The 17,032-nt window shown below is 38.6% G+C and overlaps 1 non-coding gene across 1 annotated transcript; it reads right to left on the reverse strand.

Moving 5' to 3' along the window:
• Positions 1 to 745: 745 nt before the first annotated feature.
• LOC143175363 (5.8S ribosomal RNA) lies at positions 746 to 900 on the reverse strand. The gene has a single exon (XR_013000171.1). It is a non-coding gene; the product is annotated as a 5.8S ribosomal RNA (ribosomal RNA).
• Between the last annotated feature and the right edge of the window lie 16,132 nt (positions 901 to 17,032).

Raw genomic sequence — 17,032 nt, forward strand, 5'->3', positions numbered from 1 at the left:
CGTTCGTGCGTCGAATTCAAAAAATAAAAAAAAGAAATACACCTTTTCTCTCTCTCTCTCGGGGTAAAAAGAGTCGATGTGTATTGTGTATAAAGGTTCTGCTGCGAGAAGTCTCGTTTTGCCGTGTGTTTTGGTAACGACGATCCTCCGAAACGTACATCTCATTCGTAAGAGAGGAAGAAAACAATCTCCCTGGGGCCAGTCGGTAATATACCGACATACGACGTGTCGTGCACATCCGTCTCACGCACGGTATACAAAATATGAATAAAACGTGTGTAGTCTCTCTCTCTCTCGACTTCTTAATATTTTCTTTCACCTCTGACGCATCATTTCAGGTGACGTCGGGAGCGCGGGAAAAAAAATTTTTCTAAACACACGAAACCGTTCATCTCACGAACAGCCGAAAAAGTTGTCGCTCAGATCCATATCGCAGTGGAGCGGTATCCGCGGGCGGTCGTAATTGAACGACGCACGACGCCGCGAACACTCACGCGAGTCCATACAAACGATTCCGATCGTTTTGCAACAACTAGAACGTACACTGTCCGTGAAATTCACAGAATTTTCGCGTGTCCGCGACAAACGCCGACGAGACACCCATCGTTCGCTCGTACGTAGCATCCTTCTCTTAACCCGACTCAGAAACGTTCTTTGCGCCCTTCGGTAAAAAAACGTTCGATCCGAAGAGGTGAACGACGGCGGGGATTTGACAGAGCTACGCAAGCAGTGTATGGTACGTAAACGACCCTCAGCCAGGCGTGGTCCAGGAATTGTATCCGTGGACCGCAATGTGCGTTCGAAATGTCGATGTTCATGTGTCCTGCAGTTCACACGTTGACGCGCAATTAGCTGCGTTCTTCATCGACCCACGAGCCAAGTGATCCACCGTTCAGGGTAATCGTATAAATTTTATATTTCACATATATAATTTTATTCTCATTTGTTCGACCTAATATCTCTCTTCTTTCAAAGAGAAGATAAAAGTTGATACCTGAATCTCCGACCAGCGCGCGAAGGAGATTCAGGCGTCGCCTTGGAGACGACACCGAAGCCTTTCGAGACGAAAAACGTTCAAGTAATATGTATATATTTCTCGACGTTCCGGGCGTATAGTGCATTCAAAAACCCGCGAAAGACGCAGAAGACTCGCACGCGTGGAAACGACGGGGATATATTTTGTATCCTACCCGATACTGAATCCATCGCGTGCAGTCGACCCTCGCGTTCTTCCGATCAGACGCATCTATTGTTGCGCGCATGTTTTCGCGTCGCATCGCGCGAAACGTTGCACGAATCGTACCGATCGATCGATTGAAAGCAAATAATGAAAAAAGACTTCACAGCTGGCTCTTTGCCGGTCATTCGTCCCATGTTATCTCTTGCCGCGAAATTGGCGCGCAAGAGTTGGGTGTCAGACGCGCGGCTTTAAAACGAGCTTCACGGCCGGTCCCTTCGTTACCGCTTTCGTTCTTTCTCTCGGAACGACCATGAACGAACACGACGAGCGACGCTACGGCATACACACGTCCACGGATTCGATTAAAAAAACAGACTTCACAGCTGGCTCTTTGCCGGTCATTCGTCCCATATTATCTCTTGCCGCGAAATTGGCGCGCAAGAGTTGGGTGTCAGACGCACGGCTTTAAAACGAGCTTCACGGCCGGTCCTCTCAATTCCGTGTACGGTACACGCAAGATGCGGGTTCCACTTCCAGACTACCCGGTCCCTTCTCTCTACGAGAATCGATAGTAGAAGAACGGCTCGAAAACGCGTCTCAGAGACTAGGGGAAAAGAAGCGGTATGCGAGCGAAACGAAAACGCATTATGGAAACGTCGCGAAACAATGTTCGACGGTTGCTCGGTTCCAATCGTGCGGCCGTTTCAATTTCTCGTGCGCTTCACCGTCCCTCCGTAACTCTGGCCGATCGCGTATACCGAAGAGCCGACACGCGCAAAAACCACAGGCATTGTATACTGTATATATATATATATATATATATATATGTTACAGTCACAGCCTTCGCGCGTTTTACTCTCCGACGCGGGGTTTCCACGACGAAAGAGAGACAGTTTCGTGGCGGGTGACTCGGCCGAATCGCTACGACGGGTATTTCTATTATAGAACGAATCATCGCCACCCTTTACCAGTGCCCGACGAAGGAATCACAAGGTCATCTGGAGTTTACAATGCCAGCGACGGTAATTCCAACGAAGACCCGATAAGTCAACTCATCGTTCTATTTCTCCCCGTACAGAAAAGCGAATCGACGCTAATGCACCTCGCGCAAGCACGAACGTTCTCTTCGCGTGGATCATCCCATCGTCGAAAGATGTAAAGACGCATTGGAGATCGTGGTCTCTGGCGGGCTCATTGCACGCCCCACTGCATATCTGTCCTCGAATCGAGAATGATTCGTCCACTAAGGCTGCGAAACTACGCGTCGAGGAAACTAGGGGAAAGAAGCGGGATGCGAGCGAAACGACAATACATTATGGAAACGTCGCGAAACAATGTTCGGCGGTTGCTCGTTTCCTCCTGCGGACGTTTCATTGCTCGGGCGCTTCACGTCCCTCCGTAACCTTCGCGCGATCGCGTGCCCCGGAGAGCCGGCAACCGGTGAACCACAGGCGTATAAACTATAGTCTTCTATAGCAAGCCTTCGGCGGTTACTCTCCGACGCGGGGATTCCACGACGAGAGAGAATTTCGTGGCGGGTGACATCGGTCGAAACGCTACGACGGGTATTTCTATTATAGAACGAATCATCGCCACCCTTTACCAGTGCCCGACGAAGGAATCACAAGGTCATCTGGAGTTTACAATGCCAGCGACGGTAATTCAAACGAAGACCCGATAAGTCAACTCATCGTTCTATTTCTCCCCGTACAGACAAGCGAATCAACGCTATCGCACCTCACGTATGCACGAACGTTCTCTTCGCGTGAATCGTCCCATCGTCGAAAGATATAGCCGCTTGGAGATCGTGGCCCATCAAGTTCTTCCGTAACTCCTGACCGAACGCGTACCCCGGAGAGCAGGCAACCGGTGAACCACAGGCGTATAAACTATAGTCTTCTATAGCAAGCCTTCGCGTTTACTCTACGACGCGGGGATTCCACGACGAGAGAGATTTTCGTGGCGGGTGACACGGCCGAATCGCTACGACGGGTATTTCTATTATAGAACGAATCATCGCCACCCTTTACCAGTGCGCGACGAAGGAATCACAAGGTCATTTGGAGTTTACAATGCCAGCGACGGTAATTCCAACGAAGACGATAAAACTATATAAAACTCTATAAAAGTATATAAAACTATATAAAACTATATAAAACTAATAAAACTATATAAAACCATATAGAACTATATGAAACTATGTAAAACTAATAAAACTATATGAAACTATACAAAACTATATGAAACTATATAAAACTATGTAAAATTATATAAAACTATGTAAAACAATGTAAAACTATATAAAACTAATAAAACTGTATAAAACTACATAAAACTATATAAAAGCATATAAGACTATAAAAAACTATAAAAAACTATAAAAAACTATATAAAACTATATAAAACTATATAAAACTATGTAAAATAATATAACACTATGTAAAACTATGTAAACCTAATAAAACTATATAAAACTATACTAAACTATGTAAAACTATATAAAACTATATAAATCTACATAAAACCAAGGAAAACTAGTTAAAACTAAATAATACTATATAATACTATATGAAACTAATAAAACTATATACAACTATATAAAACTATATAAAACTATATAAAACTATATAAAACAATATAAAACTATATAAAACTATATAAAACTATGTAAAACTATATAAAACTATATAAAAGTATGTAAAAGTATATAAAACTACTAACACTATATAAAACTATTTAAAACTATATAACACTAAATAAAACTATATAAAACTATATAAAACTATATAAAACTATATAAAACTATATAAAACTATATAAAACTATATAAAACTATATGAAACTATACAAAACTATATAAAACTATATAGAACTATATAAGACTATACAAAACTATATAAAAGTATATAAGACTATATAAAACTATATAAATCTATATAAATCAATATAAAACTATATAAAACGATAATAAACTGTATGAAACCATATAAAACTACATGAAACAATATTAATCTATATAAAACTATATAAAACTATATAAAACTATGTAAAACTATATAAAATTAATAATACTATATAAAACTACAAAAAACTATATAAAACTATATAAGACTATATAAAACTATATAAAACTATATAAATCTATTATAACTATATAAAACAGTACAAAGCAACACAAATCAATATAAATCTATATAAAACTAATAAAAGTATATAAAACTACATAAAACTATATAAAATTATGCAAAACTATATAAAACTTGTTGAAACCAATAAAACTATATGAAACTATCCAAAACTATATAAAAGTATATAAGACTATATAAAACTATATAAATCTGTATAAAATTATATAGAACTATATAAAACTATAGAAAACTATATAAAAGTATATAAAACTATACAAAACTATATAAAACTTTGTAAAACTAATAAATCTATATGAAACTATACAAAACTATATAAATGTATATAAAACTATATAAAACTATGTACAACTGTAGAAAATTATTTAAAACTATATTAAACTATATTAAACTATATAAAACTATGTAAAACTATATAAAATTAATAATACTATATAAAACTAGAAAACACTATATAAAACTATATAAGACTATATAAAACTATATAAAACTGTATAAAACTATATAAGACTATATAAAACTATATAAAACTATGTAAAACTATATAAAACTATATAAAAGTATGTAAAAGTATATAAAACTACTAACACTATATAAAACTATTTAAAACTATATAACACTAAATAAAACTATATAAAACTATATAAAACTATATAAAACTATATAAATCTATATAAAACTATATAAAACTATGTAAAACTAATAAAACTATATGAAACTATACAAAACTATATGAAACTATATAAAATTATGTAAAATTATATAAAACTATGTAAAACAATGTAAAACTATATAAAACTAATAAAACTGTATAAAACTACATAAAACTATATAAAAGCATATAAGACTATATAAAACTATATAAAACTATATAAAACTATATAAAAATATACAAAACTATATAAAACTATGTAAAACTAATAAAACTATATGAAACTATACAAAACTATATAAAAGTATATAAAACTATAAAAAAGTAATAAAACTATATGAAACTATATAAAACTATATAAAATTATATAAAACTATATAAAACTATATAAAACTATATAAAACTATATAAAACTATATAAAACTATATAAATCTATTAAAACTATATTAAACTATATAAAACTATGTAAAACTATATAAAACTATATAGAACTAGATAAAACTATACAAAAGTATATAAAAGTATATAAGACTATAAAAAATATATAAATCTATATAAAACAGTATAAAACTATAAAAAACTATATAAAACTATACAAAACTATACAAAACTATGTCAAACTATATGAAACTATATAAAACTACACAAAACTTCATAATAATATGTATAACTGCATAACACAATGTAAAATGTGAAATACAATAAAAAAGAATACCAAACAATGTAGAACCGCTTAAAACTACATAATGCTATAGAAACGTGTATAATACTACATAAAACTGTATAAAATTATATAGAACTATAATATACTTTACAAAAGTGTATAAAACTGTATAAAATTATATAAAACTCGCATAACACAGTTCCAGATCGCTTCTCGGCATTATGATTAATATCAACGTGTGCTCGCATAACACAGATCCAGATCGCCTCCCGGGCCTTACGGCTAATGTGAACGCGTACTAGCATAAGCCAAATCCAGCTCGCTTCTCGCCCTTATGGTTATGCTTTGCCATAAGCCCGAGAGGATATCTGCATTTGTGTTATGCGTGCTCACATTGATCTTAGTAATAAGGCCGAGTAGCGTTCTGGATTTGGGTTATTCGATTACACTTTGATCTTAGCCATAGGGCCGAGAAGCGATCTGGATTTGTGTTATTCGAGTTCACTTTGATGTTACCCATAAAGCCGAGAAGCTATCTGGATGTGTGTTATGCGAGTACACATTGATCTTAGCCATAAGGCCTAGAAGTGAACTGGATTTGGGTTATTCGAGTACACTTTGATCTTAGCCATAATGCCGAGAAGCGATCTGGATGTGTGTTATGCGATATTATGTGTTTCAAATAGTTTTATATTGCTTTATATAGTTTTATATCGTTTCATGCAGTTTTATGTAGTTTTATATAGCTTTATATTGTTTTATGTAGCTTTATGTGGCTTTATATTGCTTTATATTGTTTTATATTGTATTTCACCATGCTATCTTGTTTTGTGCAGAGTTGCATATTTTCGAATTGTTTTGTGTAGTTTTATATTCTTTTATATATTTTAGTACGGTTTTATATAGTTGTATATAGCTTTATATAGTTTTATGTAGTTTTATACAGTTTTAAATAGTTTTAAATAGTTTTATATAGTTTTATATAGTTTTATATGGTTGTATATAATTTTATGTAGTTTTTGTGGTATTATACTGTTTTATACTTTTTATATTGTATGTTGGGGTCTCGGTCTATCCTTTGAATGATTTAGAAATCGCGACTTAACGAAAAGAGTGGACTATATTTGAGCAACTCAGGCGGGTTACAAGTTGTCTAAGTGTGACTCTCCTAGTCGGTGTTTGCTATGCGAATGAATTTTGAACTCGCGAGTGTTTCTCAGCTCCCCCTTGGAATTGGTAATTGTCCACTGATTGATTCTTCCAATTTTTGGAAAAGTCCAATCAGCGCACCTAGGTTTGAACACACCCCTTCCGTTACGCCCTCGGCGTGTTTCCTTCAGGAAGGTGTCGCGAGATTTCCAAGGGGGAAGAGACGCTAGAATTCGGCGGTGGTTGGCGACACATCTGGTCACCACGAGAGGCGGTTTCCTGACCCTGCATCGGCCGCGGAATCCGTTGGGTGACCCATGGTTCTTGCTGCCATGCTCAGGCCGTGAAGGTTTACAGCTGGGCAATAACTATTGAGACGAACAAAAATATGTGCAAGAAACTAAGGGTATTTACAAATGCTATAACAAAGAGTAAAAATTATAAGGAGTGTACCATCCGGCGAGGGTCGTCCAGCTGGCAAAAAAAAACTATATTTACGAATTCGCAAAAATAGCTGTGCTTCTAAGCCCTGGCATAAACCCCGTACAAATCGGCCCGAACACTGTTTGTTAACTTTTTACATTGTTTTATACGGGCTTATATAGTTTTGTGTAGTTTTATATAGTATTGTACAGTTTCGCATAAGTTTATATAGTTTTGAATAGGTTTGTATAATTTTACAGTCTTTTATATAGCTTCATTTAGTTTTACGTAGTTTTACATAGTTTTATATAGCTTTATATAGTTCCATTTAGTTTTATATAGTTTTACATAGTTTTATATAGCTTTATATAGTTTTATATAGCTTTATATAGTTTTATATACTTTTATATATTTTTATATACTTTTATATAGTTTTATATAGTTCTACATAGTTTTATACATTTTCATACAGTTTTATATAGTTTAAAACAGTTTTAAATAGTTTTATATAGTTTTATATTGTTTCATATCGTTTTATATGGTTCTATTAGTTTTATATAGTTTTATGTAGTTTTATACAGTTTTATAACGTTTCACATAGTTTTATATCAGTGTCATGGGAGTACACGTTGACCTTATACATAAGGCCAAGAAGCCATACCGATCTGTGTTATTCGAGTACAGTTTGATCTTAGCCATAAGACAGACAATCGATCCGGATGTGGGTAATTCGAATACAGTTTGATTTTAGCCGTAAGTCCGAGAAACGATCTGGATGTGTGTTAAGAGAGTACACATTGTGACTAACCGTCAGATTAGTGCTTCTCGGCCTTACGGTTAATATCATTGTGTCAACGCATAATACAGACACAGGTCGCTTCTCTGCCTTATGGCTAAGATCAACGTGTACTCACATAACACAGATCCAGGCCGCTTGTTGGCCTTATGGAAAAGACGAAAGTGTACTCGCCTTAGACATATTCAGATCGCTTCTCGGCTGTAAGGATAATATAAACGTGTACTCGCATAACACTGATACAGGTTGCATTCTCGGCCTTATGTATAAGATAAACGTGTACTCGCATATCACAGATCCATATCACTTCTGCGCATTATGGATAAAGCTATATAGAACAATGCGAAACTATATCAAACTGAATCAAACAATATAAAACTATATAAGGCTACATAAAACTGTATAAAACTATGTAAATCTATATAAAACTATATAAAACTATACAAAACCATCACAAACTGTATAAAACAGTATAAAACTAAATTAAACAATACAAAACCATACAAAACAGTGGCAAAATGTATAACTGTAAAAAAATAAATAGGACTGTCTGAAACTGTATAAAACTATATTAAACTATATATAATCTATTAAAACTATATAAAACTATCTAAAATTACATAAAACTACACAAAACTACATAAAACTATATAAAACTATTTAAACCTATAAAGAGCTATACAAATCTATTAAAACTATATAGAACTATATAAAGCTACATAAAGCAATATAAAAATATATAAATCTGTATAAAACTATATAAAACTATTTAAACCTATAAAGAGCTATACAAATCTATTAAAACTATATAGAACTATATAAAGCTACATAAAGCAATATAAAAATATATAAATCTGTATAAAACTATATAAAACTATGTAAAACTATGTAAAACTACATAAAACTATGTAAAACTATAAGAAACTGTAACAAAACTATATAAATCTACTAAAACTACATAAAACTATATAAAACTATATAAAAGTATATAAAACTGTATAAAACTATATAAAACTATATAAAACTATAAAAAACTATATAACTATATAAAAGTATCTAAAACTGTATAAAACTATATAAAACTACATAAAACTATATATAACTATATAAAGCTATATAAAACTGTATAAAACTGTATAAAACTATATAAAAGTATATAAAGAGATACAAAACTATATAAAACTATATAAAACTGTATAAAACTATACAAAACTATATAAAACTATATAGAACTATATAGAACTATATAAAACTATATAAAACTGTATGAAACTGTATAAAACTATATAAAACTATATAAAACTATACAAAACTACATAAAACAATATAAATTTATATAAAATTATATAAAACTATATGAAACTCTATATAACTATATGAAACTATATAAAACTATATAAAACTATATAAAACTATATAAAACTATATAAAACTATTTAAAACTATTTAAAACTATTTAAAACTATATAAAACAATATAAAAATATATAAAACTATATAAAACTATGTAAAGCTATGGAAAACTATATAAAACTATATGAAACTATATAAAACTATACGAAACTGTATAAAACTATATAAAACTATATAAAACTATATAATAAGGTATAAAACTATATAATACTATATAAAACTATATAATAAGGTATAAAACTATATAATACTATATAAAACTATGTACTACTATATGAAACTATATAAAAATGAATGAAACAACATAAATCAATATAAAACTATATAAAACTATGTAAAACTATATAAAACTAATAAAGCTATACAAAACTGTATAAAACTATTGAAAACTTTCTAAAACTACATAAAATTATATAAAACTGTGTAAAAGTATATGAAACAATATAAAACTAATAAAACTATATAAAACTATACAAAAATATATAAAACTATATTAAATTGACAAAACTATGTAAAACTATATAAAACTATGTAAATCAATAGAAAACTAATGAAACTACATAGAACTTTACAAAACTATTTAAAACAATATTAAACTATATAAAACTATATAAATCTATTAAAACCATATAAAACTATATAACTACTTAAAACAATATCTATCTATATAAAACTATATAAAAGTACATAAAACAATATCAATGTATACAAAACTATATAAAACTGTATATAACGAAATAAAACTATATCAGGGTATATAAAGCTATATAAAACTGTATAAAACTATATAAAAATATATGAAACTGTATTAAACTATATAAAACTAACAAATCTATATAAAACCTTATGAAACTATATAAAACTATATAAAACTATATAAAACTATATAAAACTATATGAAACTATATAAAACTATATGAAACTGTATAAAACTATATAAAACTAACAAAACTATATAAAACCTTATAAAACTATATAAAACTGTATAAATCTATGTAAAACTATTAAAACTACATAAAACAATAAAAAAATATGTAAAAATGAATAAAACTATATAAAACTATGTAAAATTATTTAAAACTATATAAATCTATTAAAACTATATAAAACTACATAAAACAATATCAATCTATATAAAACTATATAAAACTATATAAACTTATATAATACTAAGGAAAACTATATAATACTGTATAAAACTATATAAAACTATTTAAAACTATGTAAATCTATGTAAAACTATATATCACTAATAAAACTATAGAAAACTATATAAGATGATATAAAACTATATAAAACTATTGTTACGTCCCGGGACGACTAGCGTGAAAGAAGTAACGCGGACGTTCCGTTCCCGTAACTGAATTTATGAGATTTTGAGCCACGCGGTACTTGCGCCCGTCGTCTGCTCGGGGATACGCGTGAATTCCGAAGGACACTCGCGGAATAATGAAGATCTTGTAGAATGCATGCAGAAAAATATGTATGGGTTCACTTACCATTCGTTGATACTGCCCAATCGCCCGTCTGGGATCCGCAGGTCGCCTCCAACACGTTCGGGATGACGATTGACAAAGGCTCGGCCGTTGTTGAGACGTAGCTTCTCGAGGATGTAGGTAATGAGGTCCAAACGTGGGTTGCAGGTTATTGTAGAGAATAATTCACGAAGTACGAGTAACAAAATTGTAGATGTATTTTGAAGAACGAGATTTTACAGTTATATACTTAAACTTATTTTCCTAAAGACTACGCGATTATAAGACGTTGTACGCTTACTTTAAGATAACAAACGCGGCGGCACGCGGGCCGGAGAACCGCGTGAAGGAAACGACTTTACCATTTAGAAGTTTGACGAGAAGTGGCGACGGGCCCAGTTCGCTGGTCGGTCATAGGCTGGGCCGGTCTCGAGCAGTTTGTGGTGGGGGACGGACGCTCGGTGGGGCGCGTGTTGAGTGGGGGTAGGCGCGCGCAGCGCACTCGCTGGACGGTTACATGTGTTATACGTTGGTCGGTAGCTTAGGTTAGTTGGTAACTTATGATAGTCGGTAACTTGCGTTAGTCGGTAAATTATTATTAGTCGGTAACTTATCCTATGTGGTTAATGACTTATCCTAGGGGCTAAATTCTACGGCTCTAGGCCAACGTCGGCAGACGTAACACTATATAAATCTATTAAAACCATATAAAACTGCATAAAACTATGTAAAACAAGTGAAACTAACGAAATTATATAAAATTATATAAAACTATATAAAACTATATGAAACTAAATAACACTATATAAAAGTTATGAAACTATATAAAACTATGTAAAACTATATAAAACTATGTAAAACTATATAAAACTAGTGAAACTACATAAAAATATAGAATACTATATGAATGTATTAAAGCCATATAAAACTATATGAAACTATATAAAACTATATACGGCTATATAAATCTATTAAAGCCATATCAAATTGTATAAAACTATATAAATGAACCGAATAAAACTATGTAAAATTATAATAAAACTATATATATCTATTGAACCTATATAAAACAGTATAAAAATACATAAATCAATAAAGGATGTAATGAGTACATAAATAAATAAATAAAGAAATAAAGAAATAAATAAATACATAGTAGAATAAAACACGGATAGAATATACATAATTAGGAACAGAAAAGAAAAACAATAACAGAAAAGAGAGATATAGCTAAGTGTAGATAGATAGATATATATATGCGTGGTCAGTGTAGTTAGTAATTAGTACAGCCTTTACCGGGGTTCCGCAGTTCCCGGACCTTCGCCATATATAATAAATAAAAATAGAAATAAATTAAATACATAGAAAGAGATTGACAAAAAGTATACAGCAAAGCGAAATAATAAATAGGAAAAGAAATAACAAGTAAATAAATAGTAAATAAATCAAAGAAAAGAATAAATAAATAAATAAACAGTTAGTAAACAAAGTAGGTGAACAAATAATAAATAAACTATGTACAATTTTCAGGGCATTTTGTCGCTGAAGCTAAATTTTGATGGGGGCGTGTGCGCTTAGGCAGGTGCAAAGAAGCGGTATGCGTGGGGCAGGGGGGGGGGGGATGGTGTCGATAGAGTAAAAGGTTAATAGTGTAAGTACATTAATGGTAAGCAAAAAAGTCTAAAAGTAAAATCAGTTATATTGGCAGTCAGGTATTGTAAAATCAGGTTATCTATTGCTCATTAGTTAAGAAAGAAGAAGAAGAAATAAAAGATGAAAATAAAAACCAAGACAGAGATGTAAGAATAAAAACAGATAAGAAGAATTAAAACCTGTGCCCCATCAACCTTATAATGTTATTTGTTAAGTTAAAAAGTTAGCAAGTCTAGTCAATATTAAAAGAATAAAACACAGTAAGTAGGCAGATAAAGTTAATAGATAGGTAGCTAGATAAGTCAATACGTATTTAAAATAATAAATGGTTAGGTAGTTTAAGAAAAAATAAATAGATAGATACATAACCAAGTAATTAAATAAATAAGATCTATAGATCAACAAGTAAGTAAAATAAATAAATCAATAAATAAATAAAATCAATAGATAAATCAGCAAATAAATACATTAACTAAGCAAATCAGCAAATAAATAAAATAAATAAATCAATCAAATAAATAAAATAAATAAATCAATGACTAGTAAAAATCCGTTCTAGCTAATTAAAATAAATTAAAATAAATGACTAGACAACAATAAGATATAATAAGGTCACATAGTTTTTTTAATAAAATATTGTTTGTACTTACAATGCCCCTGTCCCCAGATGTTTCTGCCGCTTATGCCAGGGGAGTTGACCCCCGCAGATTTTCAATGGGTCGGCCTGAATCAGGGGCCGGGACATCCTCGGCGAGTGCCTCGCGATATTGGCGGACTCCCGAGACGTGCTCCACGTAGATATCCCGGCTCCACCGGACAGTCTCGACACAATGAGCCGGCACATCAGAGATGCGTATCGATTACCGATACGCAAAATCTTCAACACCGGCTCATTGGCCGGATCCCACGAGCCGAGAGCACCGACGACGATCGCGGAGACCGCCACCCGATAACCGCGCCCTCCGAGAACGTCGGCCAGGGGCTTATACTTCTGTATCTTTCGCACCCTGGCCTCCTCGAACGAAATATATTCGTTCTCGAAGGGCACGGTAACATCGACGATGACGATGCTCCTTGAGGGCTCGTGCCTGACGACAATGTCATGCCTCAGAGCCCCCAGATCCCCGTCGATGCCCTCGACCGTCCGGTTTACTCTTAATTCCCCTGGGAGCCGGCAGGCCTTAGCGATGCGGGAAACCACCGCATCGTGGCGGAGTTGCCAGGCCGCCGAATGCGGACGATAGTGGCAAAGGACGTGGGGAAGTGCCAATCGGCGAAGCGGGTGAAGTTGCCGCCGCGGAGGAAGTGGTTTGAAGCACCACTCCGCGACGACACCCCGAACACCTTCCCCTGGTCCTTTTTGCGCTGAAGGCGCTGGTGGTAGAATTCTACCACTGCCATATGCAATCGGCGGATAATCTGATCGCGAGAACCCCTGAGCGTAATCGCGAGCTCAGATCTCGCCTCGCTCCACTGCCAACGCAATCCGAGCAGGTCCCGGCCTTCTGCCACGGCCTTCTGCCACGGGGCCAAGAGGGAACGGTCGACGGCGTGCAGGTCCTGGACCAGCTCGTCGATCGTCAGCAGTGGGGTTTGACGGACCTGAAACCCGGTAGGAACGCCCAGGTGTTCATAGGGCTCACCGGCTGCCAGGGCGCGCATTTCCTGACCCTGGATGGTGAAGCGAGTGGCACGGATCCCGCGCAGCCCCCTACCGCGATGGTGGAGGGTCGCGCATTTTGCGGGATTAAACCGCAATCCGATGCCACTCGCCGCAGCATCCACTGCCTTTAGCAGCGTTTCCATGCCCTCCGGGGTGTCGGCGATCAACGCGAGATCGTCCGCGTACGCCAGGACACTGTGCCGATGGCCGTGCAACGTGTAACCCGCCGAGGTTCCGGTAGCTGCGCGCAGCACCGGTTCCAGGGCGAGGTTAAACGCCACAGGGCTCATCGGACAGCCCTGGCGCACCCCGGAGAGGATGGGAACGGGGTCTGTAAACCCATCGGCTGTCCGCACCCGTGTGGTGCAACCGTGGTACATACTCTTCAGAATATTCTGAAGAGTAGAGGGAACCCCGGCCTCCACGAAGGATTGGTAGATGGAGGCGTGGGGGACCGAGCCGAACGCGTTCGACAGGTCCAGCCACGCCACCACCACCTCGTACGGCAGGAAACCCTTTTGCGCAGAACTTACGCGCTTATTTTTGACCGACCACGCGACGAGACGCTCAGCCAGAACAGCGGCGAAGAGTTTCGGGGTCGTATCGGACATGGCCAGCGGTCGCCAGTTCGCCAGGTCATCGCGATCGCCCTTTTTGTGCACGAGCACAGTGTTGGAAGTTTTCCAATACGAGGGGACAGACTCCAGACGAAGACACAGATTAAACAAAGAGGTCAGCAAATGTGACCCCGGATCTGCCCTTTTCAGATCATTGTAAGTTAGACCGTCGGGACCGGGCGCAGAGTTTGTCATACGCCTGATCCGACGATCAACCTCACTCACTTCGAAGGGCTTCACCAAGGCCACATTGCTGGCCTCGTCTGGAGCCTCGATGGAAGGCGGGGGAGGCCTAGCTCCCAGGTTCCTCGCCGGTGAGTACATGTTCAGGAAGTACTCATGTACCCTGTCCTTAGGCACTTTGCAGTGCAAGGACGGGCCCATGAGCACCTCCTGAACAGCACGCCGACGGTTCTGCCTGAAGAGCCGTTGTATACGCGTAGCCTCCCTTACCTGGTCCCCCCGCGTTGGTCCGCCTGCCAACACAGGACGATCGCGGTGACCGTTCGAACCGCGAGCCGCTTGGTCGCCCGACACGCCCCTAGCTCTCTCGCACGCTGTTGGGGCCTATCCGTCCCGCCCCCTCTCGTGGTCGGTCCCACGACTCTGAAGGCCTGAAGGTATGCTGCGATTTCCCTCGCAACATCCTCCAGCTGCTCCAGGGAGCCAGCGTTCTGCGCCATGCCGATCAGCAACTCTCTCTCCGAAGGAAGCGCTTCCCCGACCAAAGGCCGGATGTCGCCCCTTCTTCGAGAGGGCTGCCTGGATGCCGCAGGACACCTGGGCTCACGAGGTCCCGAAGCACGCGAGGGTGCGGTCGGTCTGCGACTTCTCGCAGGTGCGTTCGCCTCCGTCGCGGAGGCAGGAGCACCCCTCACGGTTGCATCAACGGGGACCGGCCTCCGATTATCCCTCCCCGCGCGATTATAATCTACCCCTTCCCGCAAATTAAAAATGGAGCCGGGGGCACTACGTGGGACGCTCGGGAGTCGCGAAGGGCTAAACGGTGTTATTCTACTCACCGAGAACGCCCCGGAGCACCCTGCTCCAGGCCGATGCGCGTTATTCTGCGCTGCGCTGTTGTTATTGTTGCTGCTGCTGCTGCTGCCCGGTGGCGGCCGGGCAAGGGACTTATCCCGCGGTGGTTGGGCGGGCGGAGGCGTCGTCCTCTTCGCTGGCGGCAGCGGCTGCGCCTCCTCGTCGGACGACGAGCTTGACGACGGGATCCCGCGGTGGTGGCGTCGGCGGGATCCAGCGGCGATACGCCACGGCTCTGGTGAAGAATCGGGGCTAACGGCTGCCCCGGCCGGCTGCGGCACCTCCACCTCTTCGATGGGCGGGAGGAGCGGGGCCGCTGGAGATGGTGGTAGCGGCCTGGCCACCATCGCTTCTCCCACAATAGGCAGGGGGCTCATTATCGGCCCCCTGCTGCAGGTGGTGGTAACGGTGGAGGTGCACAACGTCACCATACTCGCCGACGTTACCAGAGACGGAGCCCCCTGCTCGCCGCGGATGGTCGGCGGCGTCCTGGGGCTTCGGTGCTTCCTTGGTGGGGGGCTGCGTTTTGGTGGTGGTGGTGAAGGCCCGGGCGGTGTGGGGATGGCCCGGGTTGCTGTACGCAGCCCCCTTTCCGGCGCGACGTCTATCGGCGAGGGAGGTGACGTGTGGGAAGGGGCACCCGCTGTGACGGCGGCGTATGATGGCGAAGCCGCCGTCCTTACCCCCGAGGGTTTCTTTTGGACGGCCCGAGGTGGAGATGGGCCGCTGGAGGGACTCTTTCTTCCCTCCACCGCCCTGGGTAATGGTGTGTGGGCGGTGGGAGTCCCTCCTGCTCTCGGGGGCGTTCTTCTGGCTCCGGTCGGAGCCGCTACCGTCCTCCGGGTGGTGTTGGTGGCAGTTCTTCTGCCCACCTCCACCGGGACTCTGGCACCCCTCATACCCCGTGTCACCCGCCTTTGGGTGGTGGTAGGCGGGGTCTTAACGGGCGGGGTTCTTGCGGGAGGGGTGCCATTCGACCCCCTGGTAGCGGGGGCCGCTCTTCTGCCCGGTGGGGTGGGCCTCAATGTGGTAGCGGCTAAGGGACCGGAGCCTCTCCTGGTAGCAGGCGCCCTTGCAGCCGGCGGCGATGTCCTAGGGGCAGCCGACCCCGATCGCCGCGGCGGGCTGCCGCTCTTCTGGACCGGTGGTGTCTCCTTGGGTTT

The sequence above is a fragment of the Nomia melanderi genome, unplaced genomic scaffold (assembly GCF_051020985.1).
Source record: "Nomia melanderi isolate GNS246 unplaced genomic scaffold, iyNomMela1 scaffold0066, whole genome shotgun sequence".
In the NCBI taxonomy this organism is placed as follows: domain Eukaryota; kingdom Metazoa; phylum Arthropoda; class Insecta; order Hymenoptera; family Halictidae; genus Nomia; species Nomia melanderi.